Source organism: Emydura macquarii, unplaced genomic scaffold (genome assembly GCF_026122565.2).
Source record: "Emydura macquarii macquarii isolate MOO-44397 ecotype Brisbane River unplaced genomic scaffold, CSIRO-AGI_Emac_v2 contig_1119, whole genome shotgun sequence".
Lineage (NCBI taxonomy): Eukaryota > Metazoa > Chordata > Testudines > Chelidae > Emydura > Emydura macquarii.
In genome coordinates, this window is record NW_027131256.1 from 18303660 (window position 1) to 18328355 (window position 24696).

The following is a 24696-nucleotide window of genomic DNA, read 5'->3' on the forward strand; positions in this document are numbered from 1 at the left end:
CATGGGCATAGCAATTTTTCAAGCAGAGAAATAAAAACAAAAAAAAGAGGCTTCATGCAGGTGCACAACCTTGGGTAGGATTTTTTGCCATAAAAAAAAGTCAGGTGCAGGCGTGGAAGCAGGACACAATGCTGGCAACTTCACATTTGCTGGGGGCCATACAGCCAGCCAGTACTGCTCCAGAAGTGGAAGGGGCTGGCCAGGGAGGGCATCGTTAAACAGCCAGGTGATCCATTGTCTCAGAGCATCCCCGGGAGCTTTTGGACTGGGACACCTAGATAGTCAACAGCAGAGATTAAAGCTCTGATCACTGACTAAGAGTCAGAGAGGGCATACAGCAATACTGCCCCATAACTTCAATACAAACCTGGCTGGTGCAGAGAGATGCAATTTGCAGTGATGAACATTGGGCAAGGTCTCTTGCATTTGTATTTTGCAGTCTAAATTAAAACAGCATAACAAAAACGACAACACAGACTACGGTGGTTTAGGATAAGGTGGGAAAATATCAATAAAGTCAAGTAGATCAGAGCTACTATCGGGGGAAGTGTTGTTATTATCATACCATTATTATCCAAATAAAGGGTAAGAGATAATAGGCCCAAATCCTACACATGTTGATGTAAAACGGGGGTTCTGACATTGAAATAATTGTGAACAAGACCTAGCCCAGCGTCTGCCTTATGAATCTGAAGCCATGTCTACACTACAGTGCTTACAGCAGCACAGCTGTACCAATGCACCTGTGAGACTGTAAGATCGCTCATGTAGCCATTCTATGCTGGTTGAAGAGAGTTCTCCCGTTAGCAAAATAAAACCACCTCCATGAGAAGCGGTAGTTATGTGAGTGCGAGAAGCTCTGTTCACACTGGTGTGTCTGCCGGTGTAACTTATGTTGCTCAGGGAGGTGTTTTTTCACACCCCTAAGTGACTTAAGCTATACCCACAAAAGTGGTAGTTTAGACAAGCTCTGAGGAGTATTTGGAACCACGAAAAAGAAAAAAAATCAGCTTCTGTCATTTTTATGGGGTTTTTTAATTATAGATTAAAAAAAAAAAATTATCCTACCCTCTTCACGTATTGGGATTGTATCAGAGTAATCTAGTGTTTTACTATTGGTGACAAACTTTTGTTTGAATATTCTTGTTTAGAACACATGCATTTATGGCTCAGTATTGTTCTACTGAATCACACAATTCTTAAAATTAATTCGTTAATCTTTACACTCATCTGAAATGTTTGGCCCTTGGAATTCCATTTTACAATTAGTGCTTCTCAGGGGAGAAGCAGACTCTATGGCAGTGAGGTCCCATTCTTATTATGATAATAAAAACGTTGAGTTGCACTCCAGTATGAAATGGGAGTCAGTGCAAAATGCAAATCACAGGCATCAGGCATACATCTTGATCACTTACATGAGTAGGAGGAGAAGATGGTGAGTAGGATTGTCTTAGCAAATGCATTTGACATGTTCACATTTATATAACATGTGTTATTTAAAACGACTTTAAGCAAACAGTATTTATCTGTCTGTAAATCTCAAATTAGTCACAATCCCACATTTACAGTTGTAGAATGAAAATAATCATGTTAGTGGCTTATTGATTTTAACTGATAATATCTGCTTTTAAATAAACTTTTCTTGCTAGATAAAGACTTAAGTAAATTACTCACCAGAATCATTTTATTATGGTATTTTTTATCTGACCTGTCCCTTAGCTGAATTAATATCCTTTCTACAGTTTTTAATTGACAGTTTAGTGACTAATCATTTTATTTCAATGGAGTCTATTTTGAACCTCTAATAGAATTTTAATGTTTGTTTTCTAATTAGGACAATTATTTGTAATTAACCTCCACTTAACAGCTTTTAAATTAAATATTTTTTTGTCTATTGTGAGACCTATCATTAGGTTAGAAGCTGTGAACCTTTTATATTTTCCTTTACACTTGGCTCTTCCAGACTGCATACAATGTTTTTGCCTGCAATAGGGCAGTTTATTAATTCTCCCTGCATAGCCATAGCTGTAAGATCTAAAGAAAAGGGCTTTATCACTTGTTAAGGAGATCCTTTTCCAGTTAAACTGTTCCTTGCAGCCAATCAATTTGTCATATCAGTAGCCTATCTTTTGTGAGAGTCCCTCTGAACTAAAGCTGACAGGGTTAGGCCAGGGTCAGCTGTCTTATAAATCAAAGGCAAAGACAACTTAAATCACTACAGAGGAGAGAGGGCTAAGGATTAGCACAGATGGCATTATCTGCTAGTTGACATTGGATAAAAACACATTTGCAACAATCTGGTTCCAGGATTTTCTCCCTCTCTATGACACTTACATTAATTAGAAAAGTTAGAAAAGAAAAGGGGCTTATAAACCATTTATCTAGAAGGCTAGAAGACTAGCAATTTTAATCAAGATGGACTTCAGTCAAAAATTTAAGATTAAAGGCTATCAATCTTTGCTGTAAGCTATCAAAGTTGATTGACTTAAACGTGTACTAAGGATAGATGCAGCATCTAAACTCTAATACATGGGACAAATGTCATATTTAAAGAATGTCTCTCCAAGTGATCTACATAGCACAAAAATTCATATTCTGAAATGAAGCCATAATTTCAAACGTGCTAAGTCTTTAAAGTGTTGTAGACCCAATTTTTATTCTATTAAGTCAATTCAATTTCTAGCTTGTTCCTGACACAGTCTTGAAAGGATTCAGTGTATTCCTATATATTGTCAGTACTTTTTGAAAGTAAATGTTAATATACATCTGGGTATTCAAGATTTGTGTAAAAAAAGAGACTATTGATTGACTAAAAGGATTGGACCACATCCTAACTTAGGGCCTGATCCAAAATTCATTCAAGCGGCTAGGAGTCTTCTAAAAACTTCATTGGGCTTTGGTTCAGGTGTGTGAGAGAGGGGATCACAATTCTCTTTAAGACATATTTTACACTTAAGAAAGACTAGTACTATACTGTACAAAGAACTTTGGGAAAATATTTATGGTCTGAGCCTGTGCCTGTTGAAGTCAATGAGCAAATTCTCTCTAAAGTCCATATTATGAATCACTGAACCACATTACTGAGCCATGACTCACATGAGTAGTTCCATTAATATCAGTGCAACTACTTGTGTGACATTTGTAAATTACATGCTAATCTTTTGTAAGAACTATATTTTATATATAAAATTTTGCAAGGTTTAATCTCAATAATAACCATATGACTAAGATGACCATTATGCCAAGCTTGTAAACAAGTAGCAGGAAATGCCAATTTTTGCTGACAATTCTGTTTTGCTGATCTTCATTCCTGTAGAATCCACCTGTACAGCAAATGGAGATCACAAAATCTGTAGTTTTAACTAAGATGAATAGAATTGCTTTGTAGGCTCATCTCACTGACTTTTTTCTAGTGCTCTATTAACTTGTCCAGAATTAGCTCTAGACATGCTAGCATCAACACAAAATATAGCCATTACTGTCTACTAATCTACAGAATTTACATTAAAATGTGTCAGAATTTTTGGAATTTACCTCCTGCTTTGGAAACTCGTTAACAGAAATAAGTGCTGTTTGACTGTTAATCAAAAAAAATAAATAAATAAAAATTAGGTACTGAACAAGTGTTACAAGGCTCATAAGCCTCATTAACTTTCTAGATCCTCAATCATGGTTAAAATTACTCTAAGTATGTACATTTATATTTTGGTTGTTAGCACTCACAAAATATTGCTGTAACTTTTCCTGGGGGCCAGAAGGAGAATAAACTGAAAAGGGTAACTGAGCAGATCATACTACTGCCCAATATTATCTATGCAAGGAGTAGGAAACTCCCTGATGAAGGGTCATCCATATTCTTCCATTGGAAGAAATCGTGTTGCCTACTCTGTAGTAAATAGTGAGGGTCTAGCTCTCAAATTCTCTAGTACCCTGAAACCATCAGGCAGGGTTAGGTTTAGGAATACAGGGAGTCTTAGCTGCAGGGGATCTGGTCACACTCGTTAACAGTAGGACTCCAGTAGAGAGACTCTGCCAAGGACTCCTCTGTCAACAGTTGCCCACAGAACAGCCCTTAAAAGGAAACTTTTTCACAACAGCAAGGGGCTGCAGAAGATTCTATGTGGTTGTGTGACACTGCATCTAGAATCTCTACATGATTAGTGTTGGGAATGATGTCTCACCTATAGCTGCCTCCCCCAACCCACGGCAAGTCCTCCATGAGTTAATGGGATGGAGGATGACACTCTGCCCGCCTGATATTAAAATCTATTTTCTAAAAAAGGAAGAAGAATTACATATACTATACATTGGAGGAGTGCAAGTGTTAGGCCACAGAGTAGTAAGGGCTTCCAAGCATAACCTGGACCATGGACTCAAATGAGTTGGAAAGCAAGAGGAGTTAGGGGTGTTTTTAAGAACTGTTTAAATTTGGGTTTATACTGAGACAGCTAAAAGACATTTTCCATTTAGTTCAATGTCTAGTGTGACTGAACATAATTTGCTCTGTTGAACAGAATCTCTTGTCATGGTTAACTCACATTTTCCTATAATTAAATTGAATAACCCAGCCCACTGGCCTGAAATAAAAATCAGTTGAATCAGTAACATTGGCTGCCAGTGCCTTAGGAAATGACTCTTTTCACATTAAATTCAGTAAGAAAAGCAGACGGGATAGTAATTTAAGAAATTCGTGTTTGAAGTCTGAGCCTAGATGGTGTCTATACCCACAATTACTATTTATTTGTAATATAACAACAACTAGAAGTCCCAAGACATACTACAAATTCAATTGTGCTAAGGATGATGCACACTCATGGTAAGTCCCTGTCCTGAAGAGTTTACAATCTAAAAGAGGCAAAACAAAGTGTGCATGGGGGAAAAAAACAGAAGTAAAGTGAGTTGCCAGAAGTCACACAACAGGTCAGTGGCCAAGCCAGGTCTAGATCCCACAACTCTTCCCAGTCCCAGTCCTACCCACTAGGCCACCTTGTTGCCCTCTCTACCCACACATATAACCCATAACCCTGGTTCCTAAAATTCTGGGAAACTTTAGCATTAGATACTACACCAGTAGGTAGATAAAATAAATAGATTCTCTAGTAATTGTGTAATCCTGGTATTACATACCCAAAGGATCAGTGGTTGGTTTATAGATGCACTAAAAACTGCAGTTTTCACACACAAACAAATTTATGACCTCCCCTGAACTTCACTGTCATCATCCTTCTGCACATTGTGACTATTCAGGACTGCCTGTTAACAATGGGAAGAGAACATTGACCTACCTGCACCTGCATCTACCGCTGTGGAGGAATTTCCAGAAGCTCCTAGAACGGTACTGGTAATATCACAAACAGCTGACAGGCAGTGGGACATGTTTACACTAGTCAATTCATCATAATATAGCTGTCACACCAAACTAGCAAAGTGAAAACATGTATTTTTCTTCTCTCTCAAAGACTGTGCTTTTTATTGTTTATTATAAAACCCAACATACTCTTGTCCTTTAAATCCACAATCAAGCACAAAATGAAAAAAAAATTGATTGGAAACATTTATTGAAATCAGTGAATTAAATGAACCAACTCTTTCCCAAACAACTAGAAATCTTTTATAAGCCCTAAATTCACATATAAGAAGTGGTGTGGTTAAACATATATTTCTTAAGTATGCTGATATAGAATTCTTGTGCACTAGACACATCTAAAATTTGTCTAACGGTCAGTAAAAGGTTCCAACTACATCTCAAAGGGTAAAAAGAATGTCAGGACACTCTCTCTCTTTCCTAGCTAGTTCGCTCCATAAATAGATATGCCTTGAAGCATGCTTGGAATGCAATCAGATTTGGAGTCTGACTAATCAGCATTCAGAAAATGTCAAATGACCATATTTGTTAAAAAAAAGTCAACGTTTGTTTGGACATTTCACGAACGGGTGAGAGGCTAAATTTGTCAACTTCATTATTCACTACAAATTATTTCCCCAAGTGGTTTAAAAATACTTAACCCTCCATTCTACATTCATACATGAGTGTTCATTCCTTTGGTCTGATTTATTTCAGGAACCAAGAAATGAAAAGATCATCTAGTTTTTTTTTAAGTTTAAAAAGGCTTTTTGACCCCGTGACTTAAACATATCAGTAGCTAGCAGCTGAGTAGAACCATGAAAGATTTGATCCATAATATCTGAAAATAGAGGATTATTGTTTTTCATGTCTCCAATTTTAAAGTTTTTTAGTGAATGTAGCAATTGAAAATGCATTACATTAGATCAGACCCACATAAAGGAATGTGGGATCTTTCCAGTTTATTGCAGACCCTTATTCTATATCACAAAATACTACTGAAGTACAGAAATGTCCTGTATGAGGAATAGAAGAAAATAAATGGACACTAATTAGAGCTGGTTGAAAGTTTCCCATCAAAAGTTTTTCAATGGAATTTCTTTTAATACAATGGAAAATTCACTTGGAAAACATTTGATTTTTGTCAAAGATGTGCATGCATGTGTGTGTAAAAACCCTGAAAAGCAAAAGCTTTTGTTGATAAAAAATTGTTTGAGCAAAACCCAAGATATTTTGAAGAAAAGCTTCAGAAATGAAAACATTTTTTGTATAAAAACAAGGAAAAACATTTTGGAGCTGATCAGGAAGTTTATTTTCACATAATTATTTCAGTTAGGAAGAGAGGAAAAGATGTTGGCCAAGAAAAGCAATAAGAGACGCCGTTCATTTAAAAATAATAGGGTCCCAATGTAGTTTTGTGATGTCTTTTTAACAACGTTACCACACTATATGCTCAAACTAGTTCTGAGCACTAGTAAGTTTTGGACGATAGCAAAAGTTGGGCTTCAACTTGCAAGGTGAGAGCTTCAGTTCCAGTCCAACAAAGTAGTTATACATATATTTGAGTTTAAGCATGAGAGACTTGTTTTTCCTTTCATATCTTTAAATAGGACTTGAAGTCAATGTGATTATTCACATGCTTAGGATCACACACATGCAGGACCAAGCCCTTCATGAAAGAAACGGGCACATGAAAAATGTAATAAAAAACCCCTGACCGCCATGTAACAAAGCATGTATCCATGTCAAATACCCATATAATTACACAGATTATGTAAAAGATATGGACTTTATTGGATTGGCAATAAGTAGAAGCCCAAAGTAAAAACCAAAAGAAAATACCCAAACACAGACAAAAGAATAGAGCATCTCAGTGACGGACTTAAATGGAACCTTGGCCTTCATTACAAGAGATGTGTAAAGAATCCATCTCAAAACATCTTTGAAATTATATTATGGCACCACAGGCAATTTTACTTGGCATAATTACATTAAACCATGGCGTTAGTTTTTCCTGTTTAACAATTAAATGTACAACATTTTTGTGGCTCGCGGGGAGAGGGGGAGAAAGAGGAAACAATTTCCTTTCAAAGCTTATTGAAAGGCTGCAACATTCTTTCATTCTGATGCAGCAATACTCCTATGGAAAGGATTCAGAATGAACATAATTGTAAATATTACAACTGATCTGTTGCCATTCAGTTTAGAACCCCAAACTACTGTCCTCATTGTTTTACAAGGTTTCTACTATATAGAAATAAATATCCAGACAATCTATTTATTTTGCTATGCAGAGTACTTAGATATTGGTAGTGCCAGCGTACAGTTAATTTCAAAAGGACTTTACTTAGTGGCAACAATTATATTGCAGGCCCTGATTCAGGAAGGCATATAAGCTTATGCTTAAGAACCCTTGATGACCAAGAGATTTAGGTAAATGGTTCGGTGCCCTTCCTAAATAGGGATGCTTTCCTGAACTGAAGCCGCAGTGATCCAGAATCGTCTCTAATATACCATCACTAGAATATTCTATTCAATAGCATTTCTTACACTATTCATTCATTGCTGTTCTACCCAAGCCTCTTCCAGTAGAGCAACGTGACTATCAGAGACAACCCATGCCTGCCGATAGTGGGAGGGCAGAAGAATGAGGGCAGTCAGTTTCAGCAATGTTACTGAGGATGCTCAGTATAAGCCAAGCAGCAAATCTGGGTGGGCACATGACCCAGCATGTCCCCCCATGAGTCATCTCTGATGACTAACATCTGGCACATGTGGGTCAGTCTCTCTCTCTCTCATTCTCTCCCCAAGACACTGAGAATAGCACTCATCAGGAACCACTATTAGTAATCATAAGATACGATCATATAAGGTATACACTGCTCTTTGATAAAATGACTAACCAAATACAGAAAAAAGTCAAATTATTCAATAAATATTGCAATTCAATTATTCATCAAGGTGGAAACAATTTTCAGAGGAACAAAAGGGAATTTAGTGCCCACTCTTATTTGTGCCTTGGAAAAATCCCCCTCCTCCCCACAGTAGCGTTCAATCAATTCTAAAATTTTTGGGTTTTTTTTTAAATAATGCAAACAATTATTTTGTTGAAAAAATTATTGGATAAATGGAAATGTTTAATAGACAAATAATATTGGATTCTTTCGATAAATACTATAGAATAGAACCAAACAAACACAATTTCATTCTTTTTTCTTGAAAAAGAAAGACCTAAAACATTTGTAAGGCTGTTTGTAAAATCTGGTTCTTTTCCTGTGTATAGTTCAGAGTGAATGCCAGGAAAAATTAAATACCTCATGAGTATATGAACAGTTGCACCGAAAGGCATAATTGTTTTTTCATGCACAGCCAGCTGCCATTTAGCACGAGACCTGGTGGAAAAGGTCACTGTTTATTTATTTATTTATTTAAAAGATCATTCCTAATGTCTTTCATTAAAACAAGCAGACTGTGTCCTAGTTATGGTACAATGATAACATGTCAGAGCATTAGTGTACTGCTTTCTAAAGTTCGAAGCCAGATACATTCAATTTGCTTACATACCTTTTTCATAAAATGCACTTCTTATGGTGACATTACTTAAATAACCAAATGATGATGGAGAAAAAAAACCAAAAACAAAACTGAGTGTTTAGTGTTCAGGAAAAATTTAAAACTGTGATAAAATCAGCCATGTTATTAAACTCCATAAAGAAGCTCTTAGGAGAAATCTCCAAATTCTAAATGCTCAAAGTAGTAACATTCTAAGAGATCATCTATAAATTCTACCACCTATAACTACTTTTCCCTCTTTTAAAACGAGACAATCTAGTTTTACTGTAGGCAGGGCTAGTAGAACCACCTAGTATTAAGATTGCCCCACACTTCCCTCTGTAAGGCCCTTTTTCTTATTGCCTATAAAACTTTTCCAAAAACTTTAACCATTTGTTCCAATATTTTCCATGGCAGGTTTGTGCCTCAGACTGAACTCTTTTTTTTTTTTTTTTTTTTTTTTTTTTGGGGGGGGGGGTGACTGGGGGAGGCAGAGGTGGAGGAAAACAGAATGGGAAAATTTTACTCAAAATAATTCAGCCATTTCTGAGAAGGCAGCTAGGAAAAAATATATTGTTTTGTCCATGTTTAAAAGAAATTCTGGTAACCTTGTCTTTGAGGACATCTAGATCCCCCCATCCCATGCACACATGGACACGTGCTTTGGGGCAGGGACTTGACACTTGGCCGGTGATGTCCTTTGTACCATCCCTATGAAAATCAATTCCAATTGCAAGCCTTTGAAAAATATAGATTTGTACATGTGCAGCAGAGACTTGCCAGAACCTTCACAGCAAAAATCTTCAAAGATTCCACTTGCACCAGACATGCTCCACCCCAGGATTTTGACCTTGAAAATGAAAATAAATTTGTTTTGGGTTCCCTCAAAATGTCAGTTTCCAACAAACTGATATGTTGAATAAAATTTGTTTGGGAGCAAACAAAATGCTATGCTTGATCTGGAACAAAATGCTCATTTTTTAAAATAATGAAAGTAAATTTTGAAATAGAAAATCATTTTAAATAAAAACAAAAAGAACAAACCTTTTTGTTCAGAAAATGTCAAAATGAAACTGATAATATTTTTCAGGGTTTTTATGTTCTTTTTCAACCAAAATAATTTGGCAGATTCAAATTCAACATAAATTCATGGTATCTTTCAGTTGTCCTGAATCTGCATTTTTCAATTAAAAAAGTTTCATCTGAAAAATTTAGTTCATCTCTATTTTTTCCTTCTCAGGCCTTCAGTACCTTTACATTTTCATTTTCTAGTAATTTTTTCAAGTAGATTTTCTTGTACAAAGGGGAAAAACTGTTCACTCTTAGAACCCCTGGCTGTCTTTCTTTGAGGCCCTAATTCAGCAAGGGACTTAAGCACGCACCTAGCGTTTACCTCAAGAGGACTACTAACATGCTTAAAGTTAGGTGCATGCTTAAGAACCTTGGTGAATTGGGGTTTGAATGAGGATACAGCTGAGGGTTTTCTTCCATCAGGCTTAATGCCTTCAGCAGAAGTACCTCACCTACTAATGGCAAGGCCACCCCAGATGACTACCTTACTGAGCTTTATCCTGGCAACTCTAGTTGCTACAAGGACCTTTATATGGCCCTGATTCAGCTAAGCACTTAAAGATGTGTTTAAGTCCCGTTGACTGCATTAGAACTTAAGCACATACTTCAGTGCTTTGCTGAATGGGGGCCTAAATCTGAGGTCATGTGCTTTTTTGGAATAATCCCAAATTATTGTCGCTCCGTTGTTATGCCATCATCATCTATATGTTTCCATAGTACAACAGATGTATAGTGTTAAAAGAGACGTCTGGGTCTCAGGCCTTTCTAAATATTAATCATAGGAATCAGTGCCTAAAAAAACTGTATTAACAACGTATAGCCTTCAGCATTCTTCAGTTGCTCTCTTATTTTTGTTTTACTTTATTTGCTTTGACCTTTTCTTGAAGTGTTCTTAAATTCCTTCTCACGCCAAACTTCTGAAACTATGTGATGTTCTTCAGTTTCCTTAATAACCCAACAGTTATGAGAGGGATAACAATGTGTTTAATGTTCAGCAGGAATTTCTAACTACACCATCAAGTCAGTCATGACCTTACACATTAGTGTAAGTATCCTCAAGGGACAGCTACAAATCTGATAGTCAAAGAATTAATATTTGAACAGAGAGTCTATGAACTCTTATACTTCATGTTATCACTACACTTATGAGAATCTATAACCATTTTGCTATTAGTGCCAAAGTATATTTAGATCAGTAAGTGGAATGATCAGAAAATTCAGTGATGACTCGAAAAGCAGAACTAGCAAAGGTAAAATCATGGACTGAAATTTAGAAATGTCAAATCTTCCAAAAAACGACTTCTCCAATAAATGCTGACTGAGTTGCTCCATTTTTGTGCCTGTTGCAGGAACAGAGAGGCAGTGGAGAGGACAAAGGTCACTTGAATCAGAGAACAGGCAGAGTGCAGTCAACTGCAGCCACACTCCTCCTCTGATCACCTGACTTTCTTTCTAAAAAAACAAGGTCCTGGAGGGAGTCCCGCCACAAATCTTACAGCAGGGTTCTCTCAGCAGCAATTCTCTCCCTAACCACCCTTTTACAGCTTCTTTAAAAATTTTACTACCAACATGTTCCACAGTGCATCAGAATGGATACACATGATACCTAGTTAGCCTCACTTGATTCATACATTAGATACAAAATAAGGAAGTTATGAAATGTAAGTATAGTATAGGTAGATACATTCATTCTTAAAAGCATCATGCTATAATGGCATATCAGAGTCTCCTGGAATGTGTATTGTTCTGTCCTTCCTCCCACGTTTCACTGCCTAGCTAACTTATTCCAGCTCACCTAAACAAAGGTACAATACCCTGATCTGTCTGCCACCATTATTTTGCCTAACTAGTTTGCTTCAATCATCCTTTCTAGGGAAGATACAGAGTAACTAATTTAAATGCCATGTTACATGCTGAACAACTACACATCTCAATCCTCTGCCCCAGATAATCCTATGTCTATAGGCCAATTTAAGGTCTTTGTTCATCCAAAGCTTCTAGGTGGGGTTTATTAAAGATACTTTAGTCCACACTCTGCAGACACAGCAGCTGACTTTGCTTCTCCTCCCTTATGTCACAAAGTTATTAGTAACAAAGCCTCTCCTTCCCCTTTTGCAAACTGTGTTTTTTTCGTGCTGGGAGAAGCAATTAAAACCACCCTCCCAAATTACAGGTTCTCTATAGTCGACTATTTTATTTCTAGAGAAAAATAGCTACATAATGGCAAATGTATGTCAGCCACAGCACTACAGGGCAACCCATGTAGTTCTAAGTAGTTTCTATTCTTAACCTTTATACCGGTATTTTCAGTGTTTTACTGTATATATTGTTACAGAAGCAGGATCCCAATCCTGAAATAAGCTACATGTGGTTGGAAACATAGGCCTGCATAAAGCCCCAATATCTTCCCTGGGGATTTCAAGGGGTCTGTCCACACAGAACTCATTGTGATTAATAATATGTATAATAATATTAATAATAGTAGTATGTTCTCCTCCAGCTGTGTGCATATAACTCCAAGTGAAGGAAGATCTATGCCTGCCTTCAGAAATACACAATACCTCAGAGTTTTGTAAACTATGTTCACAAAAATATTTCGGAACATAACCTCTTTTTTATAGTTGCAATTCCATTGCACTTCAAATGTCAGAAAACAAAAAACAGCATCATCCACAATACTGTCAATATACATATAGTCCCTTGTAAAGATATCACACTATTCTGAGTGCAGACATTCCCCCCAAAATAAGACATTCACGACCATACTTTCAGTATGGAAGTAAGGTCATATGTCTAATAAGTTACCTCCTTACTAACAGAAACAATATTCACAATAACACCAAATTAATTTGCTTGATATTTCATTGATGATCTCTAATCAGGCATATTATAAACTGGAAACAATTATGAAATGCAGTGTCACAAATTAATGTACCAGTCAAAATTTGATCTATCATCATGGAAGGCATTCAGATAAATATTTGTGAAAAAAAAACAATGCTCTCTTTCTCCCTACCCAACCTGTAGGAGAAATCACTTAACCAGTAAGTTTGGTTTGCTTGGGTGATGTGCTGTGCCATTCTACTTACTGAGAAGAAAAGGTACGTCGAAGAATTGAATTTTGCATTTATTAGTGCCTTGGAGACACTTTCTAGAGCAAATTCCCTAGTTCAGGTCCATCTTTGGTGAAAGTTCTGCATCCCCCTATTAGTGAACAGTTTCACAGCTCTTGGAAAACGTAGCTGTAGTGGAAGGCCATGGGAGCGAAGGGAAGGATAATTCCTCTCATGTTAGCTATAACCAGGTCCATAGAAGGCTTAAAGTATTAGGACATAGACTTTGAACTGGCTACTGTATTCATTAGTAAGCAAGTGCAGGAGGTGGAGCATTGATATTTTCATTGGACTTTGTGTTGCTAAACAATTTTTGCATTTTGCACAAACCGAAGCTTTTTCAGGGTGTAGGTGGGGCTTCAGTCCTAGTTTTGAGTATAGCTGATCAAAACTCAGAATTTCGGTTTATGATGATCACTGCTCTACTCACCACTCAGCAGAACCTCCTCAGGGGTCCTCTGGGGCATTAGCTCTGACACCTGGTCTGATGCCCCTTCCTGTAGTTACTCAGCCCCTCATTCCCCTCCCTTACTCTGAGGCCTCTCATATGCCAGGAGCTGCGGCCCTTTCTTCATCATGGCTTATCATCAAAGTATGCTTCCAGCCATCCCCAAATGGACTATCCCTAGCGTCACTCCAGCAGTGACTAGAAAGGGAACCCAGATCCACCCTCTACACTGAGTTCCAGTCTGGGGTCCCTCAACACAGCAACTCTGTGCTTTTACTCTCCCAGTTCTTACTGCTCCTTCCCTGGACTGCTTCCTACTTTTTCCCCTTGTTTCTGGGAGTATGACTGCAGGTTTTTCCTCCTTGCAGCCTACCAACTTCTTCTCTTTATAGATTCTGCCCAGCTCCTCCCACAGCTGGACTTCTTCAGCAATTAGGCCCCAGAACTCCCTGAGTTTCCGCCAGGTGAAGCCTAAGGTTAACTGGCCTAACTTATCCCTTCAGGTCTCGTGTGGAGTGGCACCCCATCACACTGTTCTATGGGAAATTCCAACATTTTGAAAACTACACATTTCGAAATTTCCCATGTGAAGGAAATGCTGAGAGGATCTCTTTTTAACCAAAAACATTTCTGTTTTTTTCCCAAATGAAATGGATCAGCCAGATTCTCCCCACCCCGAACTCTGGAGAAGTCTCCCACTGTAGAACAGGGATTCTAAAAACCCTGAAAGCCTGGGTTTTCCCCAAGGCTACTAGGGCTGCCAGACTCTTGACTTCATGACAGAAGGCCCGGATGCCCTGAGAGGCCCATCTCAAATTGGGACTTTTAGGGCCTCTAGGCTCCCTACCACAGAGTGAGGAGTCTGGACACCCTGAGAGCCCGAGCTCTCACCAGGAACCCTCCCTATGTTTCCATGGAAGTTTGTTGATACTAAACCATTTCCATAAAATGTTTCCCTTATGAGCTGGCATTCTCTGCTGAAAAGCCGTTTTGGAAAATTACTGCCTAGCTCTAGTTATGAGATACAATAATCGATCTTTGAAGTCACAAGTGTGCAGCCAGGTCTCTGTCTGAGAGGATGAAGCCCAGTCTTATGACCAGTCACAGAGAGAAGTGTGTGTTTTCTGCCATTAAAACTCTAGGGGCATACAACACTGAGGAATGAAGAAGGGCACCAAAGTTGTAGACCAACTTACCAGTCTGAGAGGAGATATATTGGAGAGTGAGGGCTGTTGCTGACATTCTTCAAAACACTTATTTCTTCTTACCAGCATCAACTCAATCTTGCGGGTTTCAAGCTTTTTTAAGTCACAAATTTCTGTCCTTAGCATCCACTGAGAGTGTGAGAACCTGTCAGGAAATGCAAAAGTTAGTGTTCCTAATGTAATGTTAACTTGGTCACATAGCATACATTATACCATATATTCCAGAGCAGTTAAATATTTGTTTATGCTCTCTCTCTCTCTCTCTATATATATATGCACACATACATACACACACACACAAAAGACAGATTTCAGATTGATGCAGCAGGAAACATAACTTGTGCATTTCCCAGATTTTTTTTTAACTATCCAGCCTTATTCCAGATTTGTTTTTAATTTTAAAAAAAATATTTAAAAAGATGGAAAACAATCAGTTTTGCTTAGTGTTAACATTTAACTAGTACCAAAGAGGTTTTGACTATAAAGGTCCTGCTTCTGGTCTCCTTTATACCAATTATATGCCAGTATAACTCCATTAACTTCCTCCCAATTTATACAAATTTCAATGAGATTAGATTCAAGCACAAAATTTCTAAGGGGAACAGGATGACAGAGGGCTGAGTTTCTATCTTTGCTGCTGCTGTTTTGCAGAAGAATCTATCAAGCTAGACAAGTTCCACAAGGCAACAGCCATATCACTACTTAGGAAAAAATAAAAATTTAAAACCTGATTCTCTTCTTGCTTACACCAAAGTAAGCCAGGAGTAACTCCACTAGAATCAGTGATGAATGTGTGAACAGAATCAGGCCCTTAGCATTCCGAACGTGTTTCAATTAGATTTGGGCAGTAGTAGTAGCAGGATGTGGATCTAGAATGAGATTAGGTTCAGATGTAGTCAATATTTGGGTCTGAAATGGAATCAATGAAAGCAATTAGGATTGGGATTCTACCTTGCTGAAATGTCATGAATTCTTCTATCATTTTAGCCACGGTGGTGACCTTAGTAAATCAGACCATTTAATGAAATTTTGCCAACTTTAATGATGGAAACTTCTCAGCAACAACTAGGCTCTTATTCATTCCACCAACTTAAATGAAAACCCGAAAGAGCAACTTTTCTTGAGATTTCAACTGCATCCAATCCTGACTAGATCTTTTCTGTTTTGGGGTTTAACCTAGAACCAAAAGCATAAGGGTGGGTTTGGATCTACGGTTTTAAATCAGTACTTTTCCTGAAACAAAATATGCTTTGGATTCAAAGCTCTACTTTAGGTCCATTTCTAGTTTAAATGACAGATTTACAATCTGCCTCATGTAATTAGTGCCAGCAGTAGCTTGAGGGCAGCATCCCCTGGACCCATTATGCTGTTCTGAGTGAATATGCATTATGGACTCACAGTGATTAGATGCCCACCATGATAGATACAATTAGAAAAAACTACATAAATTAGACACAAGTTATGAGCTGGGTAAAACCTTGTTGTGGGTTGAGTTAAAACCCCATTAAGATTGAAGGGTGAATATTAATTAACATAACCGTAAGCATAAGCCCCCACCTAAGCCAAAGGTGTGTGTGAACCTGCCAGGAGCTTTTGGCTGATTACTGGTTGGAGGTGTCATGCAAACTGAAAACAAACAGACAAGGATTGAGCAGGGGTGAGGCAAGAAAACCAAGCAGGAGCCTGTAGATACAGTGTGACCCTGGAAAAAGCCAAAGAGTGTTCTTTTGGGTCTGGTGTTGGCTAGAGAGTCTTGGGGGCTGTAAATTAAGAATTGGGTCTTTTGTTCTTGGTTCCTTGTGTATTCAGACACAGGATTTTGTAATTCCTTGTAAATAAACAAGATTGCATCAAAGAAAATACTATGACTACATTAATTTCTACTTCCAACGTCCCCACGGCCTCAAATTTTGACCAACTGCTTGGCAGCACTACCATAGATTAAACTGGTAGAGGATGGGGCTTCTTTAATCTCAGCATGTTAGCAGATGCTTATTGAGCAAGCTGTTAAAAATTATGAGCAAAGGGAAAACACACAACTTTCAGCTTCCCACCCAATAAACCTAGCTCTCTTACCCTACTCTATCAGTCCAAGAATATCAAGCATTTTGAAAATATTAATTAAGCTTTGACATCTGTAAAGTAGGTAAGCATTATGATTCCCATTATACAGGTAAGAAAACTGAGACAGAGAGAGGATGTAACATGGCCAAGTTCCCCACATACTATTGTTTATTCAGAATGTGTGCTTGCAGGTAGAATTTCACCCTACTCACTAGAGCTAGGTTGAATTTTTTTTATGTGCTGGCACTGGGGAATTCTTGTATGGTTCTTAAAAGGATATTCATGATCACTTCCATGAGCCACACTGTTATAGTCGTGGGCTTTCCCCAAAGACTTTTTCTAACTATGCCAAACTATATGACAGTATTGCATTATGTACAAAAGTTGAGCTAGGAATAAAACTGAGACCAAATTTATTTCAGTTCTTACTTGTAACACATTTGAACTCAGGTCTTCACAGCTGACGCATCGGTATGAAAGCCACTGCATTATATAACCCCCTCCATATAGTCTGTTTTTCCAGGGGTTTTTTTTATACCACTGAGATGAACAATTTACAGTGTAGTCTACTTGCCGTTGTGAACAAATTGAGTTTCAGCACCTTGAAGCTGAAAGGGTGTTGATCCAATGATATATTACTCAAAATATGTAGCCTACTGAGAGAATCAACAGGGAACCTGTACTTTTTAAATTAGTTTTTTAAGCTTATATGGATTGACAGAGGCAAAGTTCTTTGGCCTTATCACTGGTGGCAGGCTCAGTGTATTCTATTAACAAATAGAATGTTATTTTCAGATCAGGTGCTAGAGTGGCAGGTTGAGCCTGCGGCATCCAGTCACCTTCTTCGTAGTCCTACACTCCATCCTTCAAACAACTGGAAAGGATTCTCCTTCAGTGCTGGATGCAAACAATTTCCTGTATTTGTTTTATGCATATACATTATACAATACTGCAAAAGGACTTCTTGCACTGAGGGATAAGTAGGTAAAAAATTACAATCTTCCTGAGATTTTTGATGTAATGAAGTACCTAGACCCTGTCTTTAAATCTCTTCATAGTTTTGAATCAGTTTTGTTGAAACCTATTTTAAAAGGTTTTGGTGAGGTTTTCAAAAGCGGCTAAGGGATTGGATTTGGATGCCCGGTTCCCAATACAATTAACGGGAATTGGGCATCCAGTAACCCAGTATCCAGACATCCTTCCTATCTCCACTGAACTACTTTTCCACTCCTTTGAATGTGTGGAGACCAAAAGGTTTTTGTCAGTCCCTTTTCTTAAGGTATTCCATCCAAGAATGCTGTAACAGGATCTGCCAATCATCCATTTTAGAAGTTGTGATGTCATTCTCAGGAGGAAGACAAGGAGGGGGGGACCCTTCAGGAATGGTGCGTCTGAGTTTAAACAACAAACAAGAGTAAATTCCAATGATATACACCTTTTAGGAGAGTGAAATCCTACCTACAAATCTCAAACACCTTCCACTATCAACCCGCTCAAGTTAGATACAATCGCTTGGGGGTTGGGAGGCAAGGTGAGGAAGTCTTGTCTCCTTCAGTTTATTTTTAAGTTTCCTGTTTATATCCCTCTCAATGTGGCTGTATGAGTAAAAAGTTCTGTCCCTTTTGTACTATTATTTGTAGTAAATTTATTATATTAGCATCCGAAGGGTACAAGCATGATTGGGACCCCGTCAGCCTGGACACCATACAAACACAGAGGAAACAATTCTTTGGTTACAGTCTGGTTTGGAGGAGACGGCTACACTTCCTGGACATGGAACCTTTGGCCTCCAGTTAATATCAATCAATAACTGAGGTGGTGATATGGGATATTGGTTGGCCAGACTGCATATTATTTAAATTTAAACACTAACAATGTACATTAATGTCGATATCACTAAGTCATATACACATCTATTTCTATACACACAGTGGTACTTTGCTGGAAACAGCCCTCGTCCTCCCAGTCAAGCTTCAGTCAGAATCACTCAGAATCTCTGTACTAAGTCTTTGTTTCTTATCTGCCACCATACAGGAAGGTGAATTTGACAGTCTATATTATCGATTTAATTTTAAATGAGTGAAGATATGGGAAATGCACTACTACTTTTGAGATATTATTCCATGGTCTAAATGAAATATAGTTTTAGGAAATGTGTCAGACAAATTTTTCTTTGTTCAGTGTCCCACCTGTACTTCTAGTCACATTTCCATAGACTAATCTAAACAATTCCTCTCTCCCTCTTCATGTCTACACTATTGAAGTATTCTTGGGTCATTATACTTCTCACTTGCCTTATGGACAGATTGTTGGCCCCTTCTTCACATTTATGAGTACTTACTTATGTGACTGGTCACACTGACTTCAATCTGTCCCACTGTCATTATTTATCCATGGTATACAGATTGGTATCTAGTTCTTGAATTTGTTTTCATAAATCAATCCCCCTAGAACCAGTCTCTGAATTCCCTCCAATTTGTCAACATCTTTCTAGTCCTGAGAGGATATGTGTTTCATCCAAAGTCCACTTGCACCAGGTGGTGTTTATAGCTCTCTCAAGTTATCATCTGCTATATACAACTTTTTTCCATGTGAAACATGTCTGGTATGTGTAAGGCTGATTTGACTATTTGCTGCCTTTGCAATAATGGTGCGCCATAGCAATTACAACTACACTTTCATGCCATCTGGTCAAGGACTGTCAGCAAAAAATGCTTTGCAAATTATGTGTTATTGCTTTTTAAATAACTGTGTTCAGTCCACATTAAGGATAAGTGTCTTACTAAATTCCAAATGCATGCTCAGTACTCTAGTTTGTAAAATGGATTGATGTTTTAATAAAAAAATATTAGGAGCAGGACTTGAAGAGCGGCAGAAAAATGATCCATTGGTTAAAGTCAAGCTAATGTATATAATGATGATTTATTTAAATATAACAGAACCAAGGTTGTTCAATCTGGGGCTTATTTTTGCTCCTTCTGCTTTTCACATAGCTATATGAGCATCATACTGAAAATGCTATAGTCTAGTTACTCCAATATTAGAACATATATCATGATATACATACACATAGAAGAGATTCTGCCATCTGAAATTAGTGCAGACTAAGGGCAATGCTTATCAATACATTACATGCTCCATCACCTTCACTTGTATGAATATTCTCTATCCTTGAGATAAACCATTCTGTCATGATTGTACTCATGAACAAGTAAAAAGGAAATACTGTATACCCAAATAGTATCTGAGAAGTGTTCGTGAGGCATAATGTTGCGCCAATATAACATCTTTTATCAGGGGATTTCAAAGCATTTGTCAAATGTTAATTAAGCCTCAGAATACCCCTGTGGGTAAGCATTATTTACAGACTGGTAATCTGAAACACAAAGAGATTCAGCAATTTCCTCAAAGTAACACAAAGTCAGACAGCGGCAGAACCTGGGAACTTGAGAATCTTTGCGCATAGTTTCCCACACTAAACCACATTCCGCTGCCAAAAGGAGAAAGTGTTTTGATGCAGATGTTCATTACTTGCAGCTGCTTGTTGGCACCTGCTATCTGGAGGACACATCTGGTACAAGGTCCTGTTTTCCTTGATATTACACACATGGGAACTCAAACATAAAATATGTTCTCTTGTGTGAATGCTGGATTAGTTCTGACTGGTTCTCCCTCAGAGTTATTGGTGTCAGGAGTAGCTAAGTGAAGCTTTACAGAGTTATGCTACCTTCTCAGGTCAGTGTGGTTCAAGGAGAGGATGGGGCAGTGTACTCATCAACAGCCCTTACCGCTACTTCCAGAAAATGCAGAGCGCACTTCCAGGAGCCCAGTTTGTGGCTGCCAAACAATTACTATGCATGTGTGATGAAAGCATGGGCCTTAGCCCCCTGACCACATCCTCTTGGGGACATGGAGCACTATTAACCACATGCTCCTGTTTAGCAGTCAAGGCAAAAAGCCTCCCAACGTATCTTACCAGACAAGGGGTGGGAGGCTGTCAATACAGGGAACATCAAAGGCCCCTAGGCAGGAAAAGAGAAGTCTTCATCCTTATTTTCTTGTGTATTTATCAATTGGTATCAGGGGTAGGGAAAATCCACTGCCTAGAGCCTCACCCTGAGGCCACCCCTCATCTCTCCTATAGCTCCTCATCTGGGCTAAATATCCAGTATTTGGATCTGGGACTGGTGAATCCAGGTGTACACCCTTTGTCGACAGCAGGGTGAATGGTTAGTGCTTAAGTGGGTGGAAGAATCCTAAAATGGATCAACAGCCATCAAGCCCAAGTCACTTGGTGGAGGACCCTTCTTAGCAGCAGGAGCCACATAGGCAAGTTAGCAGGCTTTGCGAGGCAGACACAGCATCCTCTGGCCATCAAGTATCGGCTCTCCATTGGTTAAAGACTGTGGAATCCCAGAGCATGCATCCTGCTACAGGTTGCCACAGGTTGCACGATAAATTATTCTGTGTAGGCAATCTACTAGTACCAACAGTTTCCACCCTCTCAGTACCTCACTATTAGCATTCCTCAACCCCTTATCAAAAGGCTCATGGTATGAGTTTCCTAGGCGATGCTGACAGGCCTGAGAAGCTGAAAGCCAGTAGCCAATGACTCCACATTAGCAGCCTAGGTGTGATGGTTGTATGATTCTTGCTTTGTGATGGTAACATGGGGTCCCACTTGGGTGACCAGGTGGCCCTATTCAGGGAGGCCCTGCCTACCTCAATAAAAGTTGGGGTAAAAAGGCTCTCCTCTTATTGATTCACTGGTTGGTTTCCCATGACCAGTGGGATCTCCATTTAAGTAGAAGAAATAATCACAAAAATGGAGAGAAACTGACAATCACGTGCTGGAACATTTGCATACTACTTGACTCAAAGGAAAATCAAACTTGTAGAAGAACTTCATTAGTAGCGAAAGAGCTATACAGGTATCAGATATTGCCACCTTATCTGAGACTAGACTACATGACAGCAGTGCGCTTAGAGCAATAGTTCTCAACTTGTGGCCCAATCAGCACACAGCTGCAGCCTATTTGACATCCTGAGGGCCATACAGGTAGTTTATGGATGTGGATGTGTGAATGTGGCCCAAACATATAGAGGGCTACATATCCAGCCCTCAATGGTAAATAGGTTGAGAATCACTGTCTTAGAGAAAAAGTATCCACTTTCTATTGGTCAGGTTACAAGGCAGATCAAAACATCAGCCCACATAGGGTATGTCTTGCAATAGCAAACTCAGCTGCCTGTGTCAATATCCAAGTGCTCAATGATATTGCAGATACTACTGTCCCACAACAACTTTCTGGCAATAATAAGTGCCTACGCCCCAACACTACTTGCTCCTAAAGAAATGAAGACTCAGTTCTACAGCCTGTTGAGTGACATTCTAAGAAACATACACAACAATGACAAAATGTTATTACTGGGTGATTTCAATGCTCACATTGGAAATGTCTACACCTCTTGGAACAGAGTCATGAGGAAATTTAGATGTCAGGGTCGCTAAACACAAATGGAGAACAACTCCTAACACCCTGCACAGAGTTTGATCTTGCTGTTACGAACACCTTTTTCAACATGCCTGAGAAGTGGTTCTATTCTTGGCAGCACTCTCGGTCAAAACGATAGCACCTTCTAAACTATGTCATTACTTGTCGTAATGACCTGAGGGATGTTTACATTACCAGGGCTATGTGAGGTACAGAATGCTTTATGGATCAACAGCTTATCCATACTAACTTGAACATCAGGATTCACAGTCCTAGACTGAAAATTACCCCCAAACCGAGGCAACATGTTGATGTCTTTAAACTTCGCATGGAAGAGAAAAGAAACCAGTTAGCAATTTCCATTCATGCGGCATTATTAAATTGTGCCACTGAAAGAGTCAGTGGAACTGTCAAAAAAAGATGGGGGTGCCTTTCAAACTGCAGTGCAATCAACAGCTAAAGCTGGTCCTTGATGTCCCACCTCGATGAAATGTGGAATGGTTTGATGCGAATGACAACAATATTCAAGTATTCCTTGTGGCCCAAGTTAAATTGAACATCCCTCCTACCTCACAGCTGCAGAAATGTTCAGGAAATCAAAATCTGAAGTGAAGAAAATTCTGCAGGAGATGGAGGACACTAGGTGGAGAAATAAAGCAACTACAAGCTCTTCCTGATACTAACAACACCCATCACTAATAACACCCATGCATCTGACGAAGTGGGTTGCAGCCTATGAAAGCTTATGCCCGCAGAACTTTGTTAGTCTTTAAGGTGCTACAGGATTCTCATTGGTTTTGCTGAATAACACCCAAGAGTTTTTTAAGGAGATAAAGTCCATTTACGGACCGCAAAGAGCCAATAACTCTCCAATCCCCTGTCCACTGACAGCATCAGCCTTTTGAGTGAGCACAGCATGATACTAGAAAGATGGAAAGAAATTTTGCAACTCTTTTGAATCATGAGATGAGCACAAATGCTCAAACAGTAGATTCAACTGAGAAAAGACCAGTTCAATTTAATTTGAACTTGAAGATCCACCTGCTTTGGAGGAGACTAAGAATGCTCTTATGGATATGGCAAACAGAAAGGCAGCTGGAGCTGAAATTCCGGCAGAAGTACTGAAACACAATGGTCCTACACTTCACAAAGCTTTACTAAACCTATTTACTTTCTGCTTGGAAAATGACATTTTACCCCAGAATTTCAAAGATGCCAAAATAGTTACAATCTACAATCTTAAAGGGGACAGACATGATTGTGGCAATTATCGTGGCATTTCACTCCTCTCCATCGCTGGTAAGGTCCTTAGTAAGCTGTTGTTGAAAAAGTTTCATGTTATTGCAGATGATGTATTCCCTGAATCCCAGTGTGGTTTTCGTTCACCATGCAGCACTGCTGACATGATATTTACCCTACGTAAGGTACAGGAGAAAGCTGCTGAACAACAAATGCCCCTGTACATAGCCTTTGTCAACCTTAGCAAGGCATTTGACTCCATCAGACACTCTGCTTTCTGGTGCCTTCTTGCAAAGTTTGGCTGCCCAGGACAAATAACCAACCTTATACTCTACCTTCATGACAACATGCAGGCCCATATATTAGTGCTGACTCATCTGATCCCTTTCTTGTAGCCCAGGGAGTTAAACAGAGCTGGTGCTTGCCCCTACATTATTTACTTTGCTCTTGGATGGAAAGCTAAAAGTTGCCACACATGCCACCATTGCCACCAGGTGTCACTTTAACAACACAATTCAGTGGCAGACTTCTAAACCTCTACTGATTCAAGGCTAAAAGTAAATCCCAGCAAAGTGAAATAGAGTATCTAGTGTATGCTGATGATTCAGCATTTGTTGCCCTTTCCGAGACTAATCTGCAATACTTGCTGAATTCCTTTGCCCATGCTGTATCCCTGTTTGGTTTTTGTATTAATGTAAGGAAAACAGAAATCCTGTGTCAACAATCTCCCGGCAGAAACACATTACCTCCACCACCACCAGAAAAAAAATTGAACAGCTGCCAATTAAATAACATCAAATCCTTCTGCTACCTAAGTAGCACAGTTACTGATGACACCAGCATTGATCAAGAACTTTCAGCATGCTTAAAGTCAGCTGCCTTAGCCTTTGGTCACCTACAAAAAGGACTTTGGACAAGACGGGGGGGTCAAAGTGTCCAAAAATGTGAAATTTACAGAGCTGTGGTGCTCCCTTGTCCTCTATACTCGTTAGAGACCTTTATCATCAACATATCCAAAAACTTAACTGCCTGCAACAATGCTACCCACACAGCATAATGGGAATCAAATGGTCTGACAAAATCACTAACAATGAAGTACTATGGTTGAGAGCCATGCTAAGCATAGAAGTGTGGAGGCAAATTACCTGGGTCAGCCATGTCATAC

At 38.8% G+C, this 24696-nt stretch overlaps 1 long non-coding RNA gene across 1 annotated transcript in view; it reads right to left on the minus strand.

The window, feature by feature from the left end:
• LOC137151915 (uncharacterized) overlaps window positions 1-24696 on the minus strand; it is a 122805-nt gene that overhangs the window by 92663 nt on the left and 5446 nt on the right. The window contains exon 2 of the long non-coding RNA XR_010919406.1: window positions 14725-14878. This is a non-coding gene — a long non-coding RNA (uncharacterized lncRNA). The remainder of the gene's footprint in view (window positions 1-14724; window positions 14879-24696) is intronic.